Source organism: Staurois parvus, unplaced genomic scaffold, assembly GCF_062004578.1.
Source record: "Staurois parvus isolate SC_StPar_1 unplaced genomic scaffold, SC_StPar_1.0 ptg000102l, whole genome shotgun sequence".
In the NCBI taxonomy this organism is placed as follows: Eukaryota; Metazoa; Chordata; class Amphibia; order Anura; family Ranidae; genus Staurois; species Staurois parvus.
The window spans coordinates 1,296,225-1,308,772 of record NW_028317898.1 but is presented as its reverse complement, the minus strand read 5'-3'; the positions used below and the strand labels follow the sequence as shown (position 1 = coordinate 1,308,772).

The window sequence follows — 12,548 nt, the reverse complement described above, 5'->3', positions numbered from 1 at the left end:
GATAGCACCTAACCCCCCCAAATGACCCCTTTTTGGAAAGTAGACACCCCAAGGAATTTGATAAAAAGCATGGTAAGTATTTTGCAGATCACATTTGTTGCCACAAGTTTTTGGAAAATGAAGAAAAAAAACAATATATTTTTTCTATTCTTTTTTTATACTTCAATATTTTTATTGAAAGATGGGTATAGAACAGTATCCATAGAAATATAGACAACACTCACCGACATGGTGAGATGGAGTACATCAGCATATTCTTAGAACATAGCAGATCACAAGAAATATAGGAAACATATCCCTAGTCAACCACATTGTGTACAAAGGACACCATCACCACCAGACGGGAAACCTTACATCTATCAGTGAATATAGGCAAGGATCTTATAGATTTACCAAAAGTATCAAAGATCAGGTCAGAGAAGGAAAAGAAATAAGGATGAAGACTAGAAAAGTCATAAAAAGGTCTAAGGTAAGAGAGAAAGATTAGAGAGAGAAAAAGGGGGGGGGGGGGGGGTTTGAGCGGTAGCACCATTAACTAACAGAAATATATCTGATCCATAGTTCCCACGTCACCTCAAATCTGGCCACATCATTTAATGGGGCACTCCGATGGGAACAGTCCATGTAAAGGGGGCACTCCGATGGGAACAGTCCATCTAAAGGGGGCACTCCGATGGGAACAGTCCATGTAAAGGGGGCACTCCGATGGGAACAGTCCATGTAAAGGGGGCACTCCGATGGGAACAGTCCATGTAAAGGGGCACTCCGATGGGAACAGTCCATGTAAAGGGGCACTCCGATGGGAACAGTCCATGTAAAGGGGGCACTCCGATGGGAACAGTCCATGTAAAGGGGCACTCCAATGGGAACAGTCCATGTAAAGGGGGCACTCCGATGGGAACAGTCCATGTAAAGGGGCACTCTGATGGGAACAGTCCATGTAATGGGGCACTCTGATGGGAACAGTCCATCTAAAGGGGGCACTCCGATGGGAACAGTCCATGTAAAGGGGCACTCCGATGGGATCAGTGCATGTAAAGGGGGCACTCCGATGGGAACAGTCCATGTAAAGGGGCACTCTGATGGGATCAGTCCATGTAAAGGGGCACTCCGATGGGAACAGTCCATCTAAAGGGGGCACTCCGATGGAAACAGTCCATGTCAAGGGGGCACTCCGATGGGAACAGTCCATGTAAAGGGGCACTCTGATGGGAACAGTCCATGTAAAGGGGCACTCCGATGGGAACAGTCCATGTAAAGGGGGCACTCCGATGGGATCAGTCCATGTAATGGGGCACTCTGATGGGAACAGTCCATGTAATGGGGCACTCTGATGGGATCAGTGCATGTAAAGGGGCACTCCGATGGGAACAGTCCATGTAAAGGGGCACTCCGATGGGAACAGTCCATGTAAAGGGGGCACTCCGATGGGAACAGTTCATGTAAGGGGGCACTCCGATGGGAACAGTCCATGCAGAGAAGCAAACCGATGGGAACAATGCATGTAAGGGGGCACTCCGATGGGAACAGTCCATGTGAGGGGGCACTCCGATGGGAACACTGCATGTAAAGGGGCACTCCGATGGGAACACTGCATGTAAAGGGGCACTCCGATGGGATCAGTCCATGTAAGGGGACACTCCGATGGGATCAGTGCATGTAAAAGGACACTCCGATGGGAACAGTCCATGTAAAGGGGGCACTCCGATGGGAACAGTCCATGTAAAGGGGGCACTCCAATGGGAACAGTCCATGTAAGGGGGCACTCCGATGGGAACAGTCCATGTAAAGTGGGCACTCCGATGGGATCAGTGCATGTAAGGGGGCACTCTGATGGGATCAGTCCATGTAAAGGGGCACTCCGATGGGATCAGTCCATGTAAAGGGGCACTCCGATGGGATCAGTGCATGTAAAGGGGGCACTCCGATGGGAACAGTCCATGTAAAGGGGGTACTCCGATGGGAACAGTTCATGTAAGGGGGCACTCCGATGAGAACTGTCCATGCAGAGGAGCAAACCGATGGGAACAATGCATGTAAGGGGGCACTCCGATGGGAACAGTCCATGTAATGGGGCACTCCGATGGGAAAAGTCCATGTAAAGTGGGCACTCCGAAGGGATCAGTGCATGTAAAGGGGCACTCCGATGGGATCAGTGCATGTAAGGGGGCACTCCGATGGGATCAGTGCATGTAATGGGGCACTCTGATGGGAACAGTCCATGTAATGGGGCACTCCGATGGGAACAGTTCATGTAAGGGGGCACTCCGATGGGATCAGTGCATGTAATGGGGCACTCCGATGGGAACAGTTCATGTAATGGGACACTCTGATGGGAACAGTCCATGTAAGGGGGCACTCCGATGGGAACAGTCCATGTAAAGGGGCACTCCGATGGGAACAGTCCATGTAAAGGGGGCACTCCGATGGGAACAGTTCATGTAAGGGGGCACTCCGATGGGAACAGTCCATGCAGAGAAGCAAACCGATGGGAACAATGCATGTAAGGGGGCACTCCGATGGGAACAGTCCATGTGAGGGGGCACTCCGATGGGAACACTGCATGTAAAGGGGCACTCCGATGGGAACACTGCATGTAAAGGGGCACTCCGATGGGATCAGTCCATGTAAGGGGACACTCCGATGGGATCAGTGCATGTAAAAGGACACTCCGATGGGAACAGTCCATGTAAAGGGGGCACTCCGATGGGAACAGTCCATGTAAAGGGGGCACTCCAATGGGAACAGTCCATGTAAGGGAGCACTCCGATGAGAACAGTCCATGTAAGGGGGCACTCCGATGGGAACAGTCCATGTAAAGTGGGCACTCCGATGGGATCAGTGCATGTAAGGGGGCACTCTGATGGGATCAGTCCATGTAAAGGGGCACTCCGATGGGATCAGTCCATGTAAAGGGGCACTCCGATGGGATCAGTGCATGTAAAGGGGGCACTCCGATAGGAACAGTCCATGTAAAGGGGGCACTCCGATGGGAACAGTTCATGTAAGGGGGCACTCCGATGAGAACTGTCCATGCAGAGGAGCAAACCGATGGGAACAATGCATGTAAGGGGGCACTCCGATGGGAACAGTCCATGTAAGGGGGCACTCCGATGGGAAAAGTCCATGTAAAGTGGGCACTCCGATGGGATCAGTGCATGTAAAGGGGCACTCCGATGGGATCAGTGCATGTAAGGGGGCACTCCAATGGGATCAGTGCATGTAAGGGGGCACTCCGATGGGAACAGTCCATGTAAAGTGGGCACTCCGATGGGATCAGTGCATGTAAGGGGGCACTCTGATGGGATCAGTCCATGTAAAGGGGCACTCCGATGGGATCAGTCCATGTAAAGTGGGCACTCCGATGGGATCAGTGCATGTAAAGGGGGCACTCCGATGGGAACAGTCCATGTAAAGGGGGCACTCCGATGGGAACAGTTCATGTAAGGGAGCACTCCGATGAGAACGGTCCATGCAGAGGAGCAAACCGATGGGAACAATGCATGTAAGGGGGCACTCCGATGGGAACAGTCCATGTAAGAGGGCACTCCGATGGGAACAAACCATGTAAAGTGGGCACTCCGATGGGATCAGTGCATGTAAAGGGGCACTCCGATGGGATCAGTGCATGTAAGGGGGCACTCCGATGGGATCAGTGCATGTAAGGGGGCACTCCGATGGGAACAGTGCATGTAAGGGGGCACTCCGATGGGAACAGTCCATGTAAAGGGGGCACTCCGATGGGAACAGTTCATGTAAGGGGGCACTCCGATGGGAACAGTTCATGTAAGGGGGCACTCCGATGGGATCAGTGCATGTAATGGGGCACTCCGATGGGAACAGTTCATGTAAGGGGGCACTCCGATGGGATCAGTGCATGTAATGGGGCACTCTGATGGGATCAGTCCATGTAAAGGGGGCACTCCGATGGGAACAGTCCATGTAAAGGGGGCACTCCGATGGGAACAGTTCATGTAAGGGGGCACTCCGATGGGAACAGTCCATGCAGAGAAGCAAACCGATGGGAACAATGCATGTAAGGGGGCACTCCGATGGGAACAGTCCATGTGAGGGGGCACTCCGATGGGAACACTGCATGTAAAGGGGCACTCCGATGGGAACACTGCATGTAAAGGGGCACTCCGATGGGATCAGTCCATGTAAGGGGACACTCCGATGGGATCAGTGCATGTAAAAGGACACTCCGATGGGAACAGTCCATGTAAAGGGGGCACTCCGATGGGAACAGTCCATGTAAAGGGGGCACTCCAATGGGAACAGTCCATGTAAGGGAGCACTCCGATGAGAACAGTCCATGTAAGGGGGCACTCCGATGGGAACAGTCCATGTAAAGTGGGCACTCCGATGGGATCAGTGCATGTAAGGGGGCACTCTGATGGGATCAGTCCATGTAAAGGGGCACTCCGATGGGATCAGTCCATGTAAAGGGGCACTCCGATGGGATCAGTGCATGTAAAGGGGGCACTCCGATGGGAACAGTCCATGTAAAGGGGGTACTCCGATGGGAACAGTTCATGTAAGGGGGCACTCCGATGAGAACTGTCCATGCAGAGGAGCAAACCGATGGGAACAATGCATGTAAGGGGGCACTCCGATGGGAACAGTCCATGTAATGGGGCACTCCGATGGGAAAAGTCCATGTAAAGTGGGCACTCCGAAGGGATCAGTGCATGTAAAGGGGCACTCCGATGGGATCAGTGCATGTAAGGGGGCACTCCGATGGGATCAGTGCATGTAATGGGGCACTCTGATGGGAACAGTCCATGTAATGGGGCACTCCGATGGGAACAGTTCATGTAAGGGGGCACTCCGATGGGATCAGTGCATGTAATGGGGCACTCCGATGGGAACAGTTCATGTAATGGGACACTCTGATGGGAACAGTCCATGTAAGGGGGCACTCCGATGGGAACAGTCCATGTAAAGGGGCACTCCGATGGGAACAGTCCATGTAAAGGGGGCACTCCGATGGGAACAGTTCATGTAAGGGGGCACTCCGATGGGAACAGTCCATGCAGAGAAGCAAACCGATGGGAACAATGCATGTAAGGGGGCACTCCGATGGGAACAGTCCATGTGAGGGGGCACTCCGATGGGAACACTGCATGTAAAGGGGCACTCCGATGGGAACACTGCATGTAAAGGGGCACTCCGATGGGATCAGTCCATGTAAGGGGACACTCCGATGGGATCAGTGCATGTAAAAGGACACTCCGATGGGAACAGTCCATGTAAAGGGGGCACTCCGATGGGAACAGTCCATGTAAAGGGGGCACTCCAATGGGAACAGTCCATGTAAGGGAGCACTCCGATGAGAACAGTCCATGTAAGGGGGCACTCCGATGGGAACAGTCCATGTAAAGTGGGCACTCCGATGGGATCAGTGCATGTAAGGGGGCACTCTGATGGGATCAGTCCATGTAAAGGGGCACTCCGATGGGATCAGTCCATGTAAAGGGGCACTCCGATGGGATCAGTGCATGTAAAGGGGGCACTCCGATAGGAACAGTCCATGTAAAGGGGGCACTCCGATGGGAACAGTTCATGTAAGGGGGCACTCCGATGAGAACTGTCCATGCAGAGGAGCAAACCGATGGGAACAATGCATGTAAGGGGGCACTCCGATGGGAACAGTCCATGTAAGGGGGCACTCCGATGGGAAAAGTCCATGTAAAGTGGGCACTCCGATGGGATCAGTGCATGTAAAGGGGCACTCCGATGGGATCAGTGCATGTAAGGGGGCACTCCAATGGGATCAGTGCATGTAAGGGGGCACTCCGATGGGAACAGTCCATGTAAAGTGGGCACTCCGATGGGATCAGTGCATGTAAGGGGGCACTCTGATGGGATCAGTCCATGTAAAGGGGCACTCCGATGGGATCAGTCCATGTAAAGTGGGCACTCCGATGGGATCAGTGCATGTAAAGGGGGCACTCCGATGGGAACAGTCCATGTAAAGGGGGCACTCCGATGGGAACAGTTCATGTAAGGGAGCACTCCGATGAGAACGGTCCATGCAGAGGAGCAAACCGATGGGAACAATGCATGTAAGGGGGCACTCCGATGGGAACAGTCCATGTAAGAGGGCACTCCGATGGGAACAAACCATGTAAAGTGGGCACTCCGATGGGATCAGTGCATGTAAAGGGGCACTCCGATGGGATCAGTGCATGTAAGGGGGCACTCCGATGGGATCAGTGCATGTAAGGGGGCACTCCGATGGGAACAGTGCATGTAAGGGGGCACTCCGATGGGAACAGTCCATGTAAAGGGGGCACTCCGATGGGAACAGTTCATGTAAGGGGGCACTCCGATGGGAACAGTTCATGTAAGGGGGCACTCCGATGGGATCAGTGCATGTAATGGGGCACTCCGATGGGAACAGTTCATGTAAGGGGGCACTCCGATGGGATCAGTGCATGTAATGGGGCACTCTGATGGGATCAGTCCATGTAAAGGGGGCACTCCGATGGGAACAGTCCATGTAAAGGGGGCACTCCGATGGGAACAGTTCATGTAAGGGGGCACTCCGATGGGAACAGTCCATGCAGAGAAGCAAACCGATGGGAACAATGCATGTAAGGGGGCACTCCGATGGGAACAGTCCATGTGAGGGGGCACTCCGATGGGAACACTGCATGTAAAGGGGCACTCCGATGGGAACACTGCATGTAAAGGGGCACTCCGATGGGATCAGTCCATGTAAGGGGACACTCCGATGGGATCAGTGCATGTAAAAGGACACTCCGATGGGAACAGTCCATGTAAAGGGGGCACTCCGATGGGAACAGTCCATGTAAAGGGGGCACTCCAATGGGAACAGTCCATGTAAGGGAGCACTCCGATGAGAACAGTCCATGTAAGGGGGCACTCCGATGGGAACAGTCCATGTAAAGTGGGCACTCCGATGGGATCAGTGCATGTAAGGGGGCACTCTGATGGGATCAGTCCATGTAAAGGGGCACTCCGATGGGATCAGTCCATGTAAAGGGGCACTCCGATGGGATCAGTGCATGTAAAGGGGGCACTCCGATAGGAACAGTCCATGTAAAGGGGGCACTCCGATGGGAACAGTTCATGTAAGGGGGCACTCCGATGAGAACTGTCCATGCAGAGGAGCAAACCGACGGGAACAATGCATGTAAGGGGGCACTCCGATGGGAACAGTCCATGTAAGGGGGCACTCCGATGGGAAAAGTCCATGTAAAGTGGGCACTCTGATGGGATCAGTGCATGTAAAGGGGCACTCCGATGGGATCAGTGCATGTAAGGGGGCACTCCAATGGGATCAGTGCATATAAGGGGGCACTCCGATGGGAACAGTCCATGTAAAGTGGGCACTCCGATGGGATCAGTGCATGTAAGGGGGCACTCTGATGGGATCAGTCCATGTAAAGGGGCACTCCGATGGGATCAGTCCATGTAAAGTGGGCACTCCGATGGGATCAGTGCATGTAAAGGGGGCACTCCGATGGGAACAGTTCATGTAAGGGAGCACTCCGATGAGAACGGTCCATGCAGAGGAGCAAACCGATGGGAACAATGCATGTAAGGGGGCACTCCGATGGGAACAGTCCATGTAAGAGGGCACTCCGATGGGAACAAACCATGTAAAGTGGGCACTCCGATGGGATCAGTGCATGTAAAGGGGCACTCCGATGGGATCAGTGCATGTAAGGGGGCACTCCGATGGGATCAGTGCATGTAAGGGGGCACTCCGATGGGAACAGTCCATGTAAGGGGGCACTCCAATGGGATCAGTGCATTTAAGGGGGCACTCTGATGGGAACAGTCCATGTAAAGGGGGCACTCCGATGGGAACAGTTCATGTAAGGGGGCACTCCGATGGGATCAGTGCATGTAAAGGGGCACTCCGATGCGATCAGTGCATGTAAGGGGGCACTCCGATGGTATCAGTGCATTTAAGGGGGCACTCCGATGGGAACAGTCCATGTAAGGGGGCACTACGATGGGAGCAGTCCATGTAATGGGGCACTCTGATGGGATCAGTCCATGTAAAGGGGCACTCCGATGGGAACAGTCCATGTAAAGGGGGCACTCCGATGGGAACAGTCCATGCAAACAAGCAAACCGATGGGAACAATGCATGGAAGGGGGCACTCCGATGGGAACAGTCCATATAAGGGGGCACTCCGATGGGATCAGTGCATTTAAGGGGGCACTCTGATGGGAACAGTCCATGTAAAGGGAGCACTCCGATGGGAACAGTTCTTGTAAGGGGGCACTCCGATGAGAACAGTCCATGCAAAGGAGCAAACCGATGGGAACAATGCATGTAAGGGGGCACTCCGATGGGAACAGTCCATATAAGGGGGCACTCCGATGGGATCAGTGCATTTAAGGGGGCACTCTGATGGGAACAGTCCATGTAAAGGGGGCACTCTGATGGGAACAGTTCATGTAAGGGGGCACTCCGATGAGAACAGTCCATGCAGAGGAGCAAACCGATGGGAACAGTCCATGTAAGGGGGCACTCCGATGGGAACAGTCCATGTAAAGTGGGCACTCCGATGGGATCAGTGCATGTAAGGGGGCACTCCGATGGGAACAGTCCATGTAATGGGGCACTCTGATGTTATCAGTCCATGTAAAGGGGCACTCCGATGGGAACAGTCCATGTAAAGGGGGCACTCCGATGGGAACAGTCCATGTAAAGGGGGCACTCCGATGGGATCAGTGCATGTAAAGGGGGCACTCCGATTGGAACAGTTCATGTAAGGGGACACTCCGATGAGAACTGTCCATGCAGAGGAGCAAACCGATGGGAACAATGCATGTAAGGGGGCACTCCGATGGGAACAGTCCATGTAAGGGGGCACTCCGATGGGAAAAGTCCATATAAAGTGGGCACTCCGATGGGATCAGTGCATGTAAAGGGGCACTCCGATGGGATCAGTGCATGTAAGGGGGCACTCCAATGGGATCAGTGCATGTAAGGGGGCACTCCGATGGGAACAGTCCATGTAAAGTGGGCACTCCGATGGGATCAGTGCATGTAAGGGGGCACTCTGATGGGATCAGTCCATGTAAAGGGGCACTCCGATGGGATCAGTCCATGTAAAGTGGGCACTCCGATGGGATCAGTGCATGTAAAGGGTGCACTCCGATGGGAACAGTCCATGTAAAGGGGGCACTCCGATGGGAACAGTTCATGTAAGGGAGCACTCCGATGAGAACGGTCCATGCAGAGGAGCAAACCGATGGGAACAATGCATGTAAGGGGGCACTCCGATGGGAACAGTCCATGTAAGAGGGCACTCCGATGGGAACAAACCATGTATAGTGGGCACTCCGATGGGATCAGTGCATGTAAAGGGGCACTCCGATGGGATCAGTGCATGTAAGGGGGCACTCCGATGGGATCAGTGCATGTAAGGGGGCACTCCGATGGGAACAGTGCATGTAAGGGGGCACTACGATGGGAAAAGTGCATGTAAGGGGGCACTCCGATGGGAACAGTCCATGTAAAGGGGGCACTCCGATGGGAACAGTCCATGTAAAGGGGCACTCCGATGGGAACAGTTCATGTAAGGGGGCACTCCGATGGGAACAGTTCATGTAAGGGGGCACTCCGATGAGAACAGTCCATGCAGAGGAGCAAACCGATGGGAACAATGCATGTAAGGGGGCACTCCGATGGGAACAGTCCATGTAAGGGGGTACTCCGATGGGATCAGTGCATTTAAGGGGGCACTCTGATGGGAACAGTCCATGTAAAGGGGGCACTCCGATGGGAACAGTTCATGTAAGGGGGCACTCCGATGCGATCAGTGCATGTAAGGGGGCACTCCGATGGTATCAGTGCATTTAAGGGGGCACTCCGATGGGAACAGTCCATGTAAGGGGGCACTCCGATGGGAGCAGTCCATGTAATGGGGCACTCTGATGGGATCAGCCCATGTAAAGGGGCACTCCGATGGGAACAGTCCATGTAAAGGGGGCACTCCGATGGGAAAAGTCCATTTAAAGGGGGCACTCCGATGGGAACAGTTCATGTAAGGGGGCACTCCGATGGGAACAGTCCATGCAGACAAGTAAACCGATGGGAACAATGCATGGAAGGGGGCACTCCGATGGGAACAGTCCATATAAGGGGGCACTCCGATGGGATCAGTGCATGTAAGGGGGCACTCCGATAGGATCAGTCCATGTAAGGGGGCACTCTGATGGGATCAGTGCATGTAAGGGGGCACTCCGATGGTATCAGTGCATTTAAGGGGGCACTCCGATGGGAACAGTCCATGTAAAGGGGTCACTCCGATGGGAACAGTTCATGTAAGGGGGCACTCCGATGAGAACAGTCCCTGCAGAGGAGCAAAACGATGGGAACAATGCATGTAAGGGGGCACTCCGATGGGAACAGTCCATGTAAGGGGGCACTCCGATGGGAACAGTCCATATAAGGGGGCACTCCGATGGGAACAGTCCATGTAAAGTGGGCACTTCAATGAGAACAGTCCATGTAAGGGGGCACTTCGAAGGGATCAGTCCATGTAAGGGGGCACTCCGATGGGATCAGTGCATGTAAGGGGGCACTCCGATGGGAACAGTCCATGTAAGGGGGCACTCCGATGGGAACAGTCCATGTAAAGGGGCACTCCGATGGGATCAGTCCATGTATGGGGATACTCCGATGGGATCAGTCCATGTAAAGGGGCACTCCGATGGGATCAGTGCATGTAAAGGGGCACTCCGATGGGATCAGTGCATGTAAGGGGGCACTCCGATGGGATCAGTGCATGTAAGGGGGCAATCCGATGGGATCAGTGCATGTAATGGGGCACGCCGATGGGATCAGTGCATTTAAGGGGGCACTCCGATGGGAACAGTCCATGTAAAGGGGGCACTCCGATGGGAACAGTCCATGTAAGGGGGCTCTCCGATGGGAACAGTCCATGTAAGGAGGCACTCCGATGAGAACAGTCCATGCAGAGGAGCAAACCGATGGGAACAATGCATGTAAGGGGGCACTCCGATGGGAGCAGTCAATGTAAAGGGGCAATCCGATTGGATCAGTCCATGTAAGGGGACACTGATGGGATCAGTGCATATAAGGGGGCACTCCAATGGGATCAGTGCATGTAAGGGGGCACTCCGATGGGATCAGTGCATGTAAGGGGGCACTCCGATGGGATCAGTGCATGTAAAGGGGCACTCCGATGGGATCAGTGCATGTAAGGGGGCACTCCGATGGGATCAGTGCATGTAAGGGGGCACTCCGATGGGATCAGTGCATGTAATGGGGCACGCCGATGGGATCAGTGCATTTAAGGGGGCACTCCGATGGGAACAGTCCATGTAAAGGGGGCACTCCGATGGGAACAGTCCATGTAAGGGGGCTCTCCGATGGGAACAGTCCATGTAAGGAGGCACTCCGATGAGAACAGTCCATGCAGAGGAGCAAACCGATGGGAACAATGCATGTAAGGGGGCACTCCGATGGGAACCGTCCATGTAAGGGGGCACACCGATGGGATCAGTGCATGTAAGGGGGCACTCCGATGGGATCAGTGCATATAAGGGGGCACTCCAATGGGATCAGTGCATGTAAGGGGGCACTCCGATGGGATCAGTGCATGTAAGGGGGCACTCCGATGGGAACAGTCCATGTAAAGGGGCACTCCGATAGGATCAGTCCATGTAAGGGGGGCACTCCGATGGGAGCAGTCCATGTAAGGGGGGCACTCTGATGGGAGCAGTCTATGTAAGGGGGGCACTCCGATGGGAGCAGTCCATGTAAGGGGGGCACTCCGATGGGAGCAGTCCATGTAAAGGGGCACTCCGATGGGAGCAGTCCATGTAATGGGGCAATCCAATTGGATCAGTCCATGTGAGGGGACACTCCGATGGGATCAGTGCATGTAAGGGGGCACTCTGATGGAAACAGTCTATGTAAAGGGGCAATCCGATTGGATCAGTCCATGTAAGGGGACACTGATGGGATCAGTGCATGTAAAGGGGCACTCCGATGGGATCAGTGCATATAAAGGGGGCAATTCGATGGGAACAGTCCATGTAAAGGGGGCACTCCGATGGGATCAGTGCATGTAAGGGGGCACTCCGATGGGAACAGTTAATGTAAGGGGGGCACTCCGATGGGATCAGTCCATGTAAGGGGGGCACTCCGATGGGAGCAGTCCATGTAAAGGGGCACTCCAATGGGAGCAGTCCATGTAAAGGGGCACTCCGATAGGATCAGTCCATGTGAGGGGACAGTCCGATGGGATCAGTGCATGTAAAGGGGCACTCCGATGGGATCAGTGCATGTAAGGGGGCACTCCGATGGGATCAGTGCATGTAAGGGGGCACTCCGATGTGAACAGTCCATGTAAAGGGGCACTCCTATGGGAACAGTCCATGTAAAGGGGCACTCCGATGGGAACAGTCCATGTAAAGGGGCACTCCGATGGGATCAGTGCATGTAAGGGGACACTCCGATGGGAACAGTCCATGTAATGGGGCACTCCGATGGGATCAGTGCATTTAAGGGGCACTCCGATGGGATC

At 53.8% G+C, this 12,548-nt stretch overlaps 1 long non-coding RNA gene across 2 annotated transcripts in view; it reads left to right on the top strand.

Moving 5' to 3' along the window:
* Positions 1-12,548, top strand: part of LOC149467739 (uncharacterized) — a 78,239-nt gene that overhangs the window by 45,194 nt on the left and 20,497 nt on the right. The window lies entirely within an intron of this gene.